At 47.0% G+C, this 18,304-nt stretch overlaps 1 protein-coding gene across 6 annotated transcripts in view; it reads left to right on the plus strand.

The window, feature by feature from the left end:
* The first annotated feature begins 2,335 nt into the window (after nucleotides 1–2,335).
* Nucleotides 2,336–18,304, plus strand: part of SHISAL1 (shisa like 1) — a 104,735-nt gene continuing 88,766 nt past the window's right edge. For 5 of the 6 annotated variants that reach the window (XR_010992765.1, XR_010992759.1, XM_068170719.1 and 2 more), the window contains exon 1: nucleotides 2,336–2,881. The gene's annotated coding sequence lies outside the window, so the exon portion shown is untranslated. Of the gene's footprint in view, nucleotides 2,882–3,119; nucleotides 3,351–18,304 lie in introns of those variants that run through there. The other variant, XM_068170708.1, reaches the window with a different exon arrangement.

Here is an 18,304-nt window from a genome sequence, read left to right on the forward strand (position 1 = left end):
CCACCACCTCCCTGGGCAGCACATTCCAATGACAAATGACTCGCTTGGTGAAGAACTTTCTCCTCACCTCCAGCCTAAACTTCCCCTGGTGCAGCTTGAGACTGTGTCCTCTTGTTCTGGTGCTGGTTGCTAGAGAGAAGAGACCAACCCCCTCCTGGCTACAACCTCCTTTCAGGTAGTTGTAGAGAGCAATAAGGTCACCCCTGAGCTTCCTCTTCTCCAGGCTGAACAACCCCAGCTCCCTCAGCCTCTCCTCACAGGGCTGTGCTCAAGGCCTCTCCCCAGCCTTGTTGCCCTTCTCTGGACACCTTCAACAGTCTCAATGTCCTTCTTAAACTGAGGGGCCCAGAACTGGACACAGGACTCAAGGTGTGGCCTAACCAATGCAGAGTACAGGGGCACAATGACTTCCCTACTCCTGGTGGCCACACTATTCTTAACACAGGCCAGGATGCCATTGGTCCTCTTGGCCACCTGGGCATACTGCTGGCTCATAGGGGATAGAACAGCTTATTGTTCTTTCAGGGTTTAGTGAAATAGAGGAGAAATCCACAGTACTACAGAACTGGTGGTCCACCATTCCTATGCTCTGTAATTACTTTCTGAAAAACTATCAGCAGCCCACCTAGTCATAAGTTTTATTTGGTGCCTGTAACAGAATTAGTCCCAATGGGACAGTCTAGCCTAGTTTTACACAGCTGTGTAATGAGACATCCTACTATTAGAAACTGGCACAAGCTGACAGGGGAACCTTCATTTCTGTTAGACATTGTTCAGCTCCACAGTTTTTAAACAACTGACTGAGTTTGCTGTTGTGAAGAATGTCATGGTTTTGCCTGGTCAGGGAAGTAGACCTGAAATAACTCTTCCCATGTGCAACACCTGAGCGGGAAACACACTTCACCGGCTCAAAGATTCAAAACCATAGTTTCACACAAGACTATGAATTAAAACACATCAGGGAGAGAGATTAGGTTGAAGAAATGATGCTTTACTTCCTCCGGATAGTAATTACGGGGAAGCAGTTTAGAACATCCCGACTATGTTATCAAGCAGCCTAATTTAAGCATAGCTCCATCCCCAAACAGTAAATAATGTACATGTGGTAAGCATGAGTCATCACTCTTGCAACAGTGTTTGTGGAGCTCCCTGCTTTGCATGATTTACACATTAAATGAAAATGAAAAGTCGATTTTATTGTCATTTGAATTCATATGAGAGAGATCCTTTACAGACATCGGTCTAGAGCGGTCTCCTCTGAGGTGATGGCTACCTGTTGGGCTACGAGATGAGGCACAGGAGCAGGGAAGGACAGATGAGAAAGCTTTAGCCAGTTTTAGAAAACTGAGTCTGCAAATCAGTGTACATCTTCCTCTCTCAGGGGTGTTCTAGTCTTTGTCTTAGAGGGGCAGGTTCTGCTGTTGCAGCAGCAAGGGCAGGTGTACTGGCTGTGCAAATCTGCTTCACCCCTCCCTGAAGAGCCGTAAGGACTCATGTTGCCCTGCTAGTGCATGTGTGTGTGCACAGCAGTGTGACTGGAGTCACATTAAAGAAAAAACAATAATAAAGGGCTTTGAGTGCTGTGAGACGTGCACCTAGGCCAGTGCCTAAACTCCTGCTGAACGGACAGACTCCATCTAGCCTTGACTATTTTAATTCATAGTGAAACGCAGGACTCCAATCTCTCATGCTGTTACTAAGCAGAGGCTGGGGCTTGCCAGCAGCACTACCAAGCTGGTGATTGCGTCACGCTGCTCCTAGGAGATGCTGTGCCAATGCCTTCATACACCCTCATAGCACGCTCCCATTGTGGTGTGTTCCAGGGCCCATGGCTGCTTGCTGGCACCCATACAGGCACAGGAAGGCAGCCTTCGCTACAGCTGCCGTGGCCTTGCTTCGGCTGCCCGGGTTCCGAGGACAAGAGCTGCCATCTCCGACAACTGATGACTCCCATATTTTCTTTACTGCTCTCTTTAAATCTCTCATTGTCCAACGGAATCTGAAGCAGACAGGCAAAACAGCTGAGGGTCTCCGTTCCCCTCTAAGCCCGGGTGGGCAAGCCACAACAGAAGCCTCGGGAGAACGTGGTGCCCGGGTTTGATCCCTCTGATTAGTTCCTCGCAGAGGATTGCTACTTAGCGGGCTGCTGAATGCTCCCAGAATAATTTAAAACCACCGAACCAGTATTTATTAATGTAATGCTCTTAAAATTGAAAGTACACTTAATCCCCGCTGCCCTCTGAACGGGGAGAGGGGGCACGGGAAGGAACGTGACAGTGGAGCGTGGGGCAGCCTCGGGTCGCTGTCCCCCGGGTGCCGGCGGTAGGGAGCCAACGCTTCGCTGCTGCCCGCCCAGGGTGGGAAGAGCCCGGCGCGGGGAAAGCCGCCGCACTCCTCGCCTCCTGCCCCTCCTGAGAGGGGCCGAGCCGCCCGCTCGTTAGTGACAAAGACCAACTTCACTGAGGGACCCGCCCCGCAGGCGCTGGAGAGCGGCGCCGCGCTCCGGCCGCACCTCACCTGCTCATCTCTCCAGCTCCCTCCGTGTGCCTCTCTTCCCCCTCCGCGCACTCCCGCCCGCAGCAGGGCGGGGGGCGGCGAGCCGCAGAGGCGGTCTGGCTCTCCGGCGGGGCGCCTGGTGCCGGCAGCCAGAGCGGCGCGGCTCTCCTCGGCGAGCCCCGCAGGAGGAAGAGGAGGCTATGGGACGCACCCGTTAGGTTTTACCTCCGCCAGTGATGCCTCTACCCCCTACCCCCGGAGGACGCCGACGGGCTTTCCTGAGGAGAGCGGCCACCTCCTGGCAGCGCTGCCCTTCTCCAGCCGTGGCAGGGCTCCGTGCGGCGATATCCCGAGACGAGTGGAGCAGCCCGCTCCGTGCCCCGCGGTAGGAAAGGACCGCCGGGAGGCACCGGGGAAGTTTGCATGCGGGACAGCTGAGCTGGAGCGGGGAGAGGCAGCGCGGCCGCGCCTTGTGCTTCAGCTGTTGTCGAGGAGACGCGTAGGAGTAGGAAGGCACCTGGAAAGCCGGTCCCAGGTGGAGGGAGAGCAGCTGGTTGGAGCGGGGGCGGGAGGAGGAAAGGAAAAGGTGGAGAAGCAGGTGGGGATTAAAGGGGATGGGAGAGCTGTAGTAGGGAAGTGCAGGTGGCAGCTCTTTCTGAGCACCAGGGCCTTCTCTCCCGGTTTGGGGAGTGAAGCACCTTGCTTTGTTGCTGGAGGTCGGCGGTGCAGCCTTTGCTGTCGCCCCTCTGCTACTGCTCCCGACCCCGGGTCGTCGGCGAGTTTTCACTCTGGGACTTCGCCGTACAACTGTTGGGAAAAGTGGCTGTTGTGCCCCGAGAGCGACTGAGCGCAAGGTGAGGGGTTCATTCGTGTGGAGGTTTTGGAGAGCGGGGTGTCGCGGATCGAGAGTTGGCTCCTGTGCGCTACCTAAGAGGAGATCTGCGGGAGCCGTTCCCCGGCGCAGCGGCCGGGATTGGAGAAGCGGAGCTGGCCCGGCCCGTCTTGGGCTGGACGGCCCCCGCTGCCTTTCCCTGGCGCAGCAAGCCGGCAGCTCGCGTTTGGGAAACTTTGTGTGCCTCCCAATGTGGAAGGACGCTAAGGCGGTAGGTAAACAGCACTGCTGAGGGACCTGGTGGAGATGACTGTCGTGTTTGTTTGCCCATTAGTGAGGCTGCTGGCAGTGGGCTGATTATGTGTGTTTCGGGTTTGAATCAATATTTATTTGCAGGACTCAGGTATTAATCACTCCTGTCTTGAAAAGCTCATTAGTGGTGACTTGTTTCCATGACAACAGGACCCCTCTGAGTCTTCGGGGTTATCTGTTAGTCCGATTTCCTTTTTTTGTTGTTTGTTTGTTTGTTTTCATGAAGAGTATCAGTACTAGAATCATGTTTTATCACTGAGGAGAAAAAACAAGCAAATAAAACCTGTGCAATCATGTTGCCGTCAGTCTTCTCCTAGTGCTCAGTTACTTCTTCAGCCTTAATTAATGGTATCTGGATAGGGTTAAGCAAGCGTGTGAGCTATGTTGCGATTTCTTAGTACTTGTTGTACTGCCTTATGTCCTTTAGCTATAAAGCTGAACCTAAAATCTGTTTTGTCTTGTTGCTTGTTCGAAGTACTCTTTATATCTGTTGTGTATCATTTAGTAGTGCAGACCTCTTTGAGAGTCGTGGTATCGCGGCCTCTGTGGTTTTACTGCTACAGCAGAGCTGCTTCTCGGTAGTGTAACTTTGTCACCTTCTTGTGGTGTGACCTTGATGGGTCTCTATCCCACCCTATCTCAACAGCAGAAAATGTTGCCCACTTGTACCTGTGAGGTGCTCTGAGCTAATGAAACAAAATACTTCTAAAATGGAGTACTTTAAAAACTGTACTTATTCTTCTCTGCTATGAGAAGTAAACATACCTTATACATCTCTCTTCCTTAATGATGCAAGTGAAATCTTCCTTGTTAACTCTATTTAACTTAGCACAGTCATGTTAGCTCTTAAAATGATGTGTACTGCTGTCACCCATCTGAAATCAGTCATCCTAATCCCATTTATGCTAGCTACTAGTCACTCCTTTTCTGGGTTAACTTCATCAGAGTCAGGTAAAAGAGAGAGTTTTTAACATTCTTCATCTTTTTCTTTTCTCCTGTGCCAAAGAGCATCCGTTCAGCAAGGAGACACAGTGAGCAGGCTTGCACTTTAACCTTACCTGTATGTCAGGTTAAACCTCTGAAACTGTTCTACCAATTTTCATTGTTTGGCAAGAAAAGTCACGTGTAATGCTCTGTTGAGAAGCATGGGGAGTGTGTAAGGGGGGTTTCAGAATACACAGTTCTACACCAAAATACCGCTGAGCGCCGTTCAGCTGTGACTGGTTTAGACGACAGGAGTAGCAAGTTGCAGCAGTGGGAAAACTTCAGTAAGAAGTGTATATTTTTCTTCTTTCTTGAAATGCTCCTTTTCCACAAATAAACTGCTAGAAAATAACTTTGTCTTTTATACTGCGAGGAAGAGTCTATCCCCAGGCCATCTCAGTTCAGCGAAGTGCTAAGCCATGCCTCATTCCCAATGCATTAGTGGTTTCTAGTACCAGTAGGCAAATCGCTCTTCAAGCTTTTACTTAAATACTCTAAAGAATCAAGGCTCGGTGACCTTGACTTTCATATTCTGTTTTCTAACGGCTTAGTAGCAAGTCATCCATCTACAATGTTCCTTGGGAATTGAGAACCTTCTGGCCATTACCAGTGAAGTAATTGTATGACAGTCCCATGGAGAGAAAGAAAGAAAAAAATGATACCTTAGTCAGCATCTTCTCTCCTTTGAATGTCATTGACTTACATTTCTGTACTGAGCTATTACATTTTAACTACCTAGTACTTCACAGTCATTACAGGTAATGTGATGTAGTTTTTATGCTGTGCTTTGTGCCTTCTGCAAAGCTCAGTCTTTTTTTCCTGGTGGTAGGCGGAACAACAGGTTATTCCCAATCAGGTCTCAGACACTGGCTGTCATGAGAGGAAGGGGGGGAAAAAAAATCATTATTTTGAAGCCTGATAACAAGGCAGCAAGAAAAAGAATTCATAAGCAGCCTGTAGTACTTTCATGGTTATCTTTCAGAACACTAGTCACTTAAGATTGCAAGAAGACACCTCAATATATGAGCTGTTAGAGATAGTGTTCTGTTTGAGGGAGTGGAAAAAACTACATGAACCTGAAAGCTAAATCTAATAGGTATGGATGATATTGGTTTATATTGTTATTTACTCACCATTACACCGAAGTACTGTGGGCATGATGTACACTGGATTGCAGAAACAAAAATGCTTCTGACTCTGCTCATCGTCAGGCTACGTATTGCACAAGCTGCATATTGATGAAACTTTGGTGATGTGGAAATAATATTGTCTGTTTCTCAAGTGTTGGAAGTCCCTCACTGCTTTGTCAGATAAGATACTGGAGCAGTATTCAGTGGAGCTGGTGAAACTCCTTTCTTTCTCAATGATCCACTCCGGACAGGTCGCCTTGCTATTTCTATTTCATCTTTTCCCTAGTAGTCTTCCCCCTGTTTGTCATTGAGGCTTGCTTATTTGCTGTGTAGAATCTTCAGTGTAGAGTCTTGTGAAGTGCACATATTGTGTCTGGACACATCTCTGTTGGAGCAGCAAAATGTTATTGCTATCATTTCTTGTTATTGTAGTGCAAACAGTTTTTTCCTGTGTTGGTCACCACGGTCTTTGCATGATCACTCGTTACTGTCTGAGAGGCAGTAAGATGCAATGGAGCAATTGCTTCTAGTTAAGTTAAAATTTGTTTTGCTAAATATATTTGAAGAAAACAGCTTTCAGAGAAGAAGTTCACAGATCTGTCCTCCAGGGACTAGAGACTAAATAATGGCTCATTGCTGAGGACCTGTGTTTGCTGTCAGGTTGAAAGTACTCATTTTCTGGCGGTAAAAATAAGTCAGTCATGAATTTAAAAGCTGCATATTGGTGGCAAGGGGCTTGTAGAGGGCAGAAAGCAGCGCTGCAGAGCCAAAAGTGGGATCTTGATTTTAATTACTTTTGTTTCTTTCCCTTTGCCATTTCTTTTTTAAGGAGTGAGAATGGCAGTTGAGCCTCCAAGTACGTTGTTTGAGCTTATAAAGCACAGTTTCATTTGACAGGAGTGAGTAATGATGTTAGTAAGATATGAGAGCTGTTTCTGTATTACTCCAGTTGGGAGCTTAAATATATTCTTCATAAACTATTGTAAAATGTTTATACTTCAAAATATGATGTGCTTGGCTTAGCTATGGGTTGGGTTTATTTGCTTGGTCTTGCCTTTCAGAATCACTGTGCTAATCAATACTGATGCTTTCAGGTCAAAGCAGGGTTATTTTCTATGGAAGGTTTACAGATGAATCCTCAGTTTTTAAAGCAATCACTTCTCTGTTGTAATGGTAGATTTACTTCCATCTTTGATCAGATCTATCTCACCTCAAAAAAATCAAGAAAAGAGAGAGATTTTTATCTGCCTGTGGAAAGTAAAGTAATACTCTTTGGCTTTGGTCATTTTAGTCTTAATGGTGAAAAGCAGAGAAGCTCCTTTCTGATCTTTCATTTACTTGCCATATTTTTAATGAACTAAATATTCAGTGGTTTCAAAATTGCTCAGGATTTTAAGGCCCACATTCAAAATAACCCAAAGAAATCTGATTTATTGTTGTGGTGGTGGTGTTTGTTTAAAATTGATTTAGGAGGCAGCCATCTTCCAGGTCTCTAAAATGCCTATTGCTGCATGGCTGAAAGTTCAGATTCAGATCATTGCTGCATGGCTAAAAGTTCAGATATACAGGCTCTAGGTACTCTGGAAGTTTTGGACCTGGTTGTGTTTTCTTACTTACAAAAGAGAATAAAAGGACATCTGCTCAAATTGCTTCCACATTCAAGTTAACTTCCAAATCTTTTCATTGTGCAAACTAATAACAGAGTTCAGTAGTTGTAGAGCTCTGCTAATGATTGATTTGTACATCACTGCAGCATGGACTGTAGGAAGTCTGAACAGCCAAGTGTCTTCCTTCTCACAGAGTCCCACTGAACATGGTGTGGTGTCCTGCACGAGGGAATAGAATATGTGGAAGTTTTTCTAAGGATTTGAAAGTTTGGGAAGAAATGTGGCACTCTGAAGTCAGGCATTGCAAAAGAGTTAGGCAGGTACTGATGAATTGGGTAGTAATAGTTAGTGGTGTTAGTAGTCACCAGAAGTCCAGTAAGAGCAGTAACAAAATCACAGAGTAGATCAAACCCAAGAGCAAGCAGACTGCTTGACTGCTTCAGAAACAGGGAACAAAAGGATTAGTTACAAAGGCCACAAAAACAAAGACAGAGCTCTTTGTTGGCCTCTATAGATCCTGCACATTACCTCTGCCTAAGCCCTTGCCTGGATTGTAAAGAGTTCATCCACCGGTGCTGGGAAATATCAGTGGTGTAATTCTGATTCCAAGAACCTGACTGGTGTTTAGAGATAGAGGCAGGCAGCATGTGGCAAATAGTTTATCTGCTGTAATGTAGCTTTGCTCTGGTACCTGGTTAATATCCAGTAGACTTCAGAAGCCTCTACTCTTGGGAGACTCCTTGAAAAACTAATAACAGCGTAGTGCAGCCTTTAGAACAGTTCAGACTGAAAGCACTGTAGGAGAAAGTACGGGTGGGTTTGTTGGTTGGTTTGCTTTTCTTTCTGGTAACTGGAAGAATACAGGCCAATTTACCTGCTAGGGGCTTGTAGGACAAGAGGGTAGGTTTATGCTTTGATGCCCCAGATGCCCACAATGTGGCTCACCAAAACATACAGAAGGAACAGCTCCCCCCCCCCAAAATTGGTGCAGATCAGGAAAAATACATAGTGTGTTCCCCACGTACACCTCCGTGCCTCCTGTCACTGTATAATGACACTGAGCTCAGGTGGCATCTCAGCTCTTCAATGCTGTTTCTGAACTGCCCAGCTTGGTGGCATCTGCAGACTTACTGAGGGTGCACTCAATCTCCTCGTCCTGATTGCTGGTAAATATACTACAGAGAATTTGTGGTCTTCTCTGAAGATATGGCAGGCAGAAAGCTCACAAATGGATTTGCAGGAGCCCCAGCAGCAGCCTGTATGCTTCTCCTTTTGGGTCTCTTGATTTGCAGGCTAACCTTTTCATACTAGTGAAGCTTAGCAGGCCCATCCAATTTTGTCACTCTATGCCAGGACGTCTGATCTTGCAGACAGGGAGTCTGTTCTTGCTCTATTTGGAGTCAAGGGCAGAATTCTCACTGATTTCCATAGGAACAAGATGTGTTCCTAAACATACTTCAGCAGCTAGAAAGAAACTTCCTAATAAAGAACCAGACTGTAGCATTACACAAAACATCAGGCATTGTTCTAGGCTTCAAAGCTCTAAACAGTGACATGCTTGCAGACCCAGTGCTGAAAACAACAATCTTGGGGCATTCCTGGCAGGATTGTGGAGGGCTACCAGTCCTCATTCTGCCCCGAGAAACAATTGAGGCTTGATCACGTTACCAATAAAATCCCATTTATTCTAAGGGACGCTATTCAGGTCCCCTAGATTCTCTCAGGAATGGAATTCTAGAAGCAGTGATGTATGCCCTAATGGCTGTTAGAGAAAGGATTGAATATGCCAGGCAGAAAAGGCAGTGGCATTTCAGTCTACCTGAAGAAGCAAAAGACACTTTCCCATAGTTATATGGAAGCTGATGGAAATTACCAAGGGAGTCTTTGGACTACGATTCTGATACTCTGAATTGTTTTAGTCAAACCACTTCCTAACTACAATTATTTTTTCTTCCTCCTTTGGTTTTTTTTTCTCCCCATCTTCACCCCTCATCTCACTCTTACTGGCATTCTCGGTTCCACTTACAGGAACCTTTGCAGTTACAGGTTGTTTTCTGTAAGAGCAGATGAAATGAGGTACCCCTTGCCTGTTGGAGCTAGGGGGGTTCTAAAATGTAACTCATGGACATCTGCAGCTCTTGGCTTGCTTTCCAAAATCCATGTATTCCATTTTTTTTGCCACTAGAAAAGCACTGTTCTGTCCACACTTGTCAGGGTGCACAGCAGTGGTGGATAGGTGGTCGCTCGAGCCGCACAGATGGGACATTTGCTGTTTGTGTTGCAGTCCCAAACATGAGCTTTCCAGGGCTGTTTTTTCACACAGCTGTCAGTTTGTGCTGGTTGCAATACCAGTTTCTCTGATTACCAGGTGAATAGAATAGAATAGACCAGGTTGGAAGAGACCTTCAAGATCATCGTGTTCAACCTATCATCCAACACCACCTAATCAACTAACCCATGGCACCAAGCACCCTGTCAAGTCTCCTCCTAAACACCTCCAATGATGGTGACTCCACCACCTCCTCAGGCAGCCCATTCCAATGGGCAATCACTCTCTCTGTGTAGAACTTCCTCCTAACCTCCAGCCTAAACCTCCCCTGGAGCAGCCTGAGACTGTGTCCTCTTGTTCTGCTGCTGGCTGCCTGGGAGAAGAGACCAACCTCTGCATGTCTACAACCTCCCTTCAGGGAGTTGTAGAGAGCAATAAGGTCACCTCTGAGTCTCCTCTTCTTCAGGCTAAGCAGCCCCAGCTCCCTCAGCCTCTCCTCACAGGGCTGTGCTCCAAACCCCTCACCAACTTCATTGCCCTTCTCTGGACTCGTTCCAGCAAGTCAGCCTCCTTCCTAACCTGAGGGGCCCAGAACTGGACACAGGACTCAAGGTGTGGCCTAACCAGTGCAGTGTCCAGGGGCAGAATGACCTCCCTGCTCCTGCTGGCCACACTGTTCCTGATGCAGGCCAGGATGCCATTGGCCCTCTTGGCTGCCTGGGCACACTGCAGGCTCATGTTCAGCCTACCATCGACCAGCACCCCCAGGTCCCTCTCTGCCTGGCTGCTCTCCAGCCACTCTGACCCCAGCCTGTAGCACTGCATGGTTGCATGGAAGCATGGTTGTCTTCCATCTCAAAGTGGTTTGGTTTTGTGGTGAACATTTGGGCACTTTTTCCCTGTAGTATCCTCAGAGCATCAGCATGTGTTAAATTCTTACTCACCTCCTCCCTTGCCCAACAATTTTTACACTTACTAACAACAAGAAGCAGCCAGGAAAAGTTTTCCCCAATATGTTGCTTCCCAGGTAATTAATATTTTAACATTCAAAACCACAGGCAAAATTCTCCAGAGGGTAAACTTTTCCAAGGAATTTGTCTGCATCAAACACTTTATCACTAGGGAATTCCCAAGCTGGTTGGGGCACCCAGACTACTACCCACTGCTGGTGAAGAAGCTGTAATGTGTAGCCCAAAGGCACCTAAAAGAGACTTTGGGGCCCTAGGATGGTTAGTGAGGTTATCTGGGGCACAGGTTCTTTTCCACCCTCCTAGTGATGGGCAGAGACACTGGAAGGAACAGGCAAATCAACTCCATTAATACATGGCTCTGTGGCTGGGGTGTGGTGGGTTGAAATTACCTCCAGAATAAAATTGCCAGAGCAGCTCAGATGAAAGCAAATGAAGCTACAGTTGCAAGCAAAACTACACTCTAGAGCTATGGAATGCAATGAGTATGTACAAAATATACAACAGTTACATGGATTTACAATCTATAAACAACACAAGAGCTCCCCTGGACAAAACCAGGGGGCTACCAACAGCTTCCAGCTCTTGACTCCCTCCTTGCCCCCCCCTATAATGGAAAAGAGAAAGAGGAGCAAAGAGTAGATTGTTAATGCTTAGCCACAACAAGAGCACAGCCAAGGTCAGAGACAGCCAAGCAAAGGCACCAGCCAGAATCTGCTAGAGTGAAGAAGTTGAAAGAGAGTTAGTTTACACAACCAACTTTGTCAGGTACCAGACCACTGGGATTATTTAGACCTTATCATTATCTTCCCTTTTACATCCAATGGTAATTTATTTACATTCTACCACTTTTCTGCTCAATCTGTGGAAATTTCCTAGGCATCAGCCTAAAACTGCCACACGGGGTCAATGTCAGAGTTTTGAGTTCTTTCACAGAGGCTTAGCCTACCTGGCAGCTTGCAAGCTGGCAGCAGATGGGAGCAACCTTTTGCAAAGGAAAAGGAGGGTCTTTGCCCAGGAACTAGCAGGACTCATTGATAGGGCTTTAAACTAGATGTGAAGGGGGAGGGGGAAGCAATAAGTCTTGCCTATGATAAAAAGAAGATTTACTCACTGGAGGCTCTACTGAGGCAGTAGAAGCCAGCAAGGAAACTCATGAAACACCTCAAGGGAATGAAGGGGATCTCTTTTAATTGTGATGCAGCCAACAGCCCAGCTGAAGTGCCTCCAGGTGAACACACACAGCATGGGCAACAAACAGGAGGCAGAAGCTAATGTGTAGCTAGAAAATTGTGACCTGATAGCCATTACTAAGACTTGGTGGGATGAATCCTATGACTGAAGTGTGGCTATTGATGGCCCTTCTGAACAGCCTGCAGCCAGGTGAGGAAGGAAGGGCAGAGGCATTGCCTTTCCTGTCAGGAAATGGATAGAATGTGAAGAGCTGTCTCTGAAGAACTGCCATGAACAGGTGAAAGCTTATGGACAAGATTGAGAGACAAAGGCAACAAAAGGAACCTTGTGGTTGCCATCTACTGCAGGCCACCTGATCAAGGGAAGCCCACTGGGGAAGTCTTCCTACTTCAGCAAGATAAGACTTCATGCTTGCAGGCTCTCATCCTCCTGGGGGGACCCAACATTTGCTGGAAAAATAGCACAGCAAGGTGCAGGCGATCAAGGAGACCCTGGAATGCATGGATGATAGTTTCTTGAGCCAGGTAATAGACAGCCCTGCCCAAGGGAATGCAATGCTGGACCTGGTGGTCACAAATGCAAGTGAAGAACTCATCAGTGATGTCAAGATTAGGGGCAGCCTGGGCTGCAGTGATCATGCACAGGTGGAGTTTGCAGTCCTAAGGGATATCACAGTATCACAGTATCACAGTATCACTTAGGTTGGAAAGGACCTCGAGGATCATCGAGTCCAACCTGACACCGCAGACCCCATGACTAGACCATGGCACCAAGTGCCACGTCCAATCTCCCCTTGAACGCCTCCAGGGTCGATGACTCAACCACCTCCCTGGGCAACCCATTCCAATGCCGAATGACTCGCTCGGTGAAGAACTTCCTCCTCACCTCGAGTCTGAACCTCCCCTGGCACAGCTTGAGACTGTGTCCCCTTGTTCTGGTGCTGGTTGCCTGGGAGAAGAGGCCAACTCCCTCCTGGCTACAACCACCCTTCAGGTAGTTGTAGAGGGCAATAAGGTCACACAGGCAAGGAGTATAGTCAGGACTCTAAATTTTAGGAAGGCAAACTTCCAGCTCCTTAGGGAGTTAGCCTGTAGGGCCCCAGGAGAAAGGATCCTCAGGGACAGGGGAGCAGAGCTGGCAGACAGGGACATCACCTTAGAGTCCAAGATCTCTCGATCCCCAGCTGTATGAAATCAGGCAGGCAAGGCAGGCAAGAGACTGGTGTGACTGAACAACCTGCTGGTGAAAATAAAGAGTAAGAGGGAACTGCACAGACAGTGGAAGCAGGGCCAGGTAACCTGGGAGGAGTGTAGGAACAGCACCCAGTTGTGTAGGAAGGAGGTCAGGAAGGCCAAGTCATGGCTGGAGCTGACCCTGGCAAGGGGTGCAAAGAATAATGAGGAGGACTTCTACAGGTACATTAACCAGAATAGAAAAGTTAGTGTACATGCTGATGAGTGGGAATGGAGAGCTAGTGTCAGCAGATGAGGAGAAGGCTGATATACTCAGTAACTTTATTGCCTCAATCTTCACTGTCAAACTTCCTCTATCCCCTTTCCAAGTTGATGGACCACTAAGTGCAGACCCACAGGGTAGATCAAGGGAAGATCAAGTTTAGGACTACCTGATGAACCTGAGCATACATTAATATATGGGAGCTAATGAGATGCATCCCAGAGTCCTGAAGGAATTGGCTGATAAGCTGCAAAGCCACTCTCCATGATATGTGAGAAGCCCTGGCAGTCAGCTGAAGTCCCTGGGGGCTGGAAGAAGGGAAACACTGCACCCATTCTTGAAAAGGGTTAAAAAGAGGACCCTGGAAATTACCAACCTGTCAGCCCCACCTTGTGCCTGGGAAGATGATGGAGCACATCCTCTGAGAAGCTATACTAAAGCACACAGAGAACAGGGAGGTGATTCATGATAGCCAGCATGGCTTCACAAAGAGCAAGTCCTGCCTGAGCCACCTTTCTGTGGCTTTCTCTGATGGTGTAACTGCATCAGTGGACAAGGGAAGACCAACAGATGTTATCCTTCTGGACTTCTGTAAAGCCTTTGCCCCAGCCCCCCACAACTTCCTTCTCTCTAAACAGAAGAGATACAGGTTTGATGGGTGCATTGTTCAGTAGATGAGGAATTGGTTGGATGATCACATACAAAGGGTAGTGATTAATGGCTTGATGGCTCACAAGTGGTGTCTCTCAAGGGGCTGGGACCAGTGCTGTTCAATATCTTCATCAATGATACAGACATCAGGATTGAGTGTAGCCTTGGCAGTTTTGCTGATGGGACCAAACTGAGTGGTGTGGTCGACAAGACTGAAGGACAGAATGCCATGCAGAGTGACCTGAACAGGCTAGAGATGTGGGCTGAGGAGAGGTTCCATAAGGCAAAGTGCAAGGGCCTGCACCTAGGCTGATGTAATCCTCAGTAGCAATACAAGATGATTTGAGTGAGACAGTGTGGCTTCACCAAGGGCATGTCCTGCCTGGCCAAACTGGTGGCCTTCTGTGATGGAGTGACTACATCAGTGGACAAGGGTAGTGTCACGGTCCGGAGACATTAGATGTCTCGGTCCAGAGACACAGTTCTTTTAAATATTCCCGTGTTGTGAAATTAAAGGCACAAACGAGGCCAAAGTATCAACAGCTAGACTATTTATTACATAAAGAAAGTGGACATAAGAAAGGAAGAGGGAGAAAATAGAGAAAGTGGACATAAGAAGGGGAAGGGAGAAAAGAGAGAGAGAGAGAGAGGGACGAGAGATAGAAGAGGAAAGGAATTATATTACCACACCCCTCATCCCCCCCAAGATAAAGTCTGTGGAGGAAAGGTGCTGCAGGAGATGTTGGGTTTGTAGAGACACCGTGGTGAGGCTTTTGCTGGAGAACAGCTGTGGTCCTCTGGGGAGATGTTGGGTTGATACAGGAACAGTGCTGAGGCTCCTCTGGGCAGCCTGGGTCTGTAGAGGGCTGGAGCTGTGGTCCTCCGGGCAGCTTCTGTTCTCCGGAGCAGCATTGTCCCGGCTTCTCAGCGGCCTGGCCCGTCTCCTGTGTTTTTCTTCATCTCCATTTTTCTCCCCGTTTTTCTCCTCTGTTTCTCTCCTCTGTTTCTCTCTACAAACCAGTAGTTGCTCAAGTCTTTTATACAGTTTTTTAGTCCTTAGGTATGTAGTCAAATATTGTCCCTCAGGAATTCCAGTGGCAGGAAATCTGTGTGTTTGGGCAAGACCCTGGCTGGAGGAGGGGGGAATCTCCGTCTACCCTGTCTCCATCCAGACAAAGCTCAGGAAACAGGTGGTGATTATCTTGCCCTAAAGGTGTGATGGCTGGGTCCTTGGGTCCATTGTTGTAGTCCCGTGTTATCACGATGCAATCACAAGCTGATTTGCATCCAGGATTGGTGGACAGGATTCTTTCCACCTTCTTTCCAGTGGCTCTGCTATCACTTTTATCTTTGTTGACTCACATAGAGAGAGACAAACTTATTAGACTGTCACACCACCCCGTCAATCAAAGATAAAAGGAAGAAAGAAAGAAAAGAAAAGAAAGGAAAGAAGTGGAAAAGGAAGGAAAGAAGTTTTAAACAATTTTTGCAATAGACATAAGTTTTGATTGGCTAACAGCACAAATCTGTTGTACACCATCATTAGACACAAACTGCATATTGGACACTACATGTTGAATCACTGTATACAACAGGGATTTATACAAGATTGACAATGCTAAGAAAATATAACAAAATTAAACAAGGTAATTACACAAGGTGAAAGCATCCTTGTTCCTCCTGGAAGCCAGGAGAACAAACAAACCCATACCCCCCCCACCCCGTCAGTCCTTCAGTTTGGAATTGAAGTGAGAGCTTCAGTCCAGATCTGAATGTCTGCGGGGTTATGGAAAGTACAGTCCTTGAAGAGATGTCTTCTGTGATGCAAAACTTGAGAAGTCTTCCATATTGTAGCAAGACAAGTCCTTCTGACAATACATCAGGTAGTCTTCAGCATTAGAACTTAAATTTAGCATTAGAACTTAAATAAGAAACACAACCTTGAAACATACAAAACTGGTATTTCCAGGTTACCATTCAGAGCCACCCTCTCAGGTGATAATTACTTTGAATGGGCCTGTAAGTATCGTTGATTGTTTCAGGTTCTCTCAAAAGCCAAGCTAAACAGAAACAAAAGTCTTTTTCCAAACCAAGTACAATTTTTTGGTGATCTCCTGACTCATGCTTCACCCCCCAATTCACCACTGGGAAGTGAAGCCCTTGGTTGCCCTGGGGTGCATACCCCTCCCCTCACCAAATGGTCCCACCAAGAGGGGAGCAGTGACCTCAGCCCTCTTTTTAGGCTCGGGCCAACATTGCACAATGATTCGTAATTGTCTCGTGGCTACCCCATCAACCACTTCTTTTGGAATACCTTTCTCCCGACCCACCCCCCACCAATATTGCCGGGTATTCAAGTGTTCCCTGCCCCCAGCCAGGTGCCTACTAGGAATACGGCGCATCTGGCCCTGGGGGCTTGGTGGGTGAGTCATTTTCACATGTCTCAAGCCTCTAGTTTGAGGTTTTTTCATTTCCTCAGGTACACTATACTGCCTAGCATAATCTAATAATTCCCTCCCCACATCTTGCCATGTCCTGGAAGAAAGTGGGGTATTAGCTATTTCTTTTTGAAGCTGGATACCTCTTATTTTAAGCAAGTCACTGAGACCCCTGATCAAAGGAGTCATTCTGTTTGCATCCACCAGGATAGAAAGAGGGGATTCAAAATGATGTTTTAGTTCCCTTTCATATATCATCTGCAGGCATGCAGCTTTTTGCACATTCTCCATTATCTGATTCATCCCTCCCCGCAGAATTAGGGGTTCACCCCTCTCCTTTGGATCAAACCCCCCTGCCCAATAGGCAGCCCTTTGCGTAAGACTCCAGGGTCCACTTCTGTTTTTTGTAGTTAGAAAAACATTATCACCCCAATAGCCCATGGCTTCAGCTTCTGTTAACAGAATCTGATCACCTCCAGTTTTTGAAACTCGCCAGACATATTCCACCTCAGATTCCTCAGCAGAGCGTGCAAATTCTGCACGAATTTTGGCCAATTCAGTGTAGGAGAAAGGCGTTTCTTTGGTTGTGATAGTGGGGGTAACCTCCCCATCCTCATATAAAACTTCAGTTTTAATGAGAGGTCTGATATGCGCAGCAGCTTCCTTAGCCACTGTCAGTTCTGCCCGAGGGCACATAGGGGCAGACTCCAAGTAATTCACACCCTCTTTTGAGTCCAAATACGAATTTTGCCTCCTCTCCTTTTCCAATTGAATTTTAAGATCTGCCACTACGTCTTTCAAAGTGGCAACATGGCTTTGTAGTGACGAAACTAAGTCCTGCAAAGAGGAAATAGTTATATTTTCCTGTTCATGCCATTCCTCTTTCTCCTTCACTGAGGCGGCTAAACAGGCACCTAAAACCGCACAAATAAAACCTTTGCCTTTCCCGGCTTTTGCTCGTGCATCTTTCTGCAGGGCCACAATTCTATCAGCCACACTCTGGAAATTATGCCAATTTTCACGGGCCCAGTCAAGTACCTGTACAGATGGGCGGGCACCGTGAACTTCTAAAAGGTTGAAAAGCCTCTCACACCGGGCCATCTCTTTTGTTTCACAAAGCATTTCTTAATAGGGCACTAAGTTTCACGGGGAAGTCAGATCAAAACACTGTTTTGTACCAGCAAAATCTTCCCTGGAAAAACGTACACTTTTAAAAGGCTTACTTCAAAATAATCTTCTCCAGGAAAAATGCACAATAGATTTCTCAGGGGAGGTCACACACAAGAAAAAACAACAACAACCTGGGCTTCTCAAGGAAGTCACACTATTTCCCTGAGTGAATCCACACTTGCAAAAGCTTCTCAGCTTTTGTACCTCAAAATTTTTTTGTTACACTAGGATAACAACCTTGTGATTCTTAGGGAAGAGTCACTCTGTTTCCCTGAGAGAACACACACCGGCAGAAGTTTCTCAACTTTTGCTGCAATACTGGGCTTCTCGGGAAAGCCACGCTTTACAAATATCACCAACACTGGGTTTCCTAAAAGAGGGTACTGAGAATTCTCGGGGAGGTCACACTATAAAGTCAACAGTTGTACCCCAGATAATCTTCCCCGGGAATGCACACACAAATTTAAAGCAGGGTACAGAGGATTCTCGAGGAGGTCACACTATAAAACCAACAGTTGTACCCCAGATAATCTTCCCCGAGAAAGCACACACATTTAAAGCTTTTGAGAACTCCCACACAGTCTCTCTGAAAATTTCGCTTCGTCCTTCTCCGGCCACTTCCCTCGCGGGCGAGTGGAAACGCGAATCTGGACTCCACTCTCGCTTCGTACTAAAAGTACGTCTCAGGCACACACACACATTTTGGGGTTCTCAGAAATGCAATAATTTTGCTGTGATACTTTTCACTGCACGGGAATCCTGCCGACTACGCCATTTAAATGTCACGGTCCGGAGACA

This window comes from Melanerpes formicivorus, unplaced genomic scaffold (assembly GCF_026170545.1).
Source record: "Melanerpes formicivorus ecotype bairdi unplaced genomic scaffold, bMelFor1.0.p_v2 SCAF_3, whole genome shotgun sequence".
NCBI classification, from domain to species: Eukaryota; Metazoa; Chordata; class Aves; order Piciformes; family Picidae; genus Melanerpes; species Melanerpes formicivorus.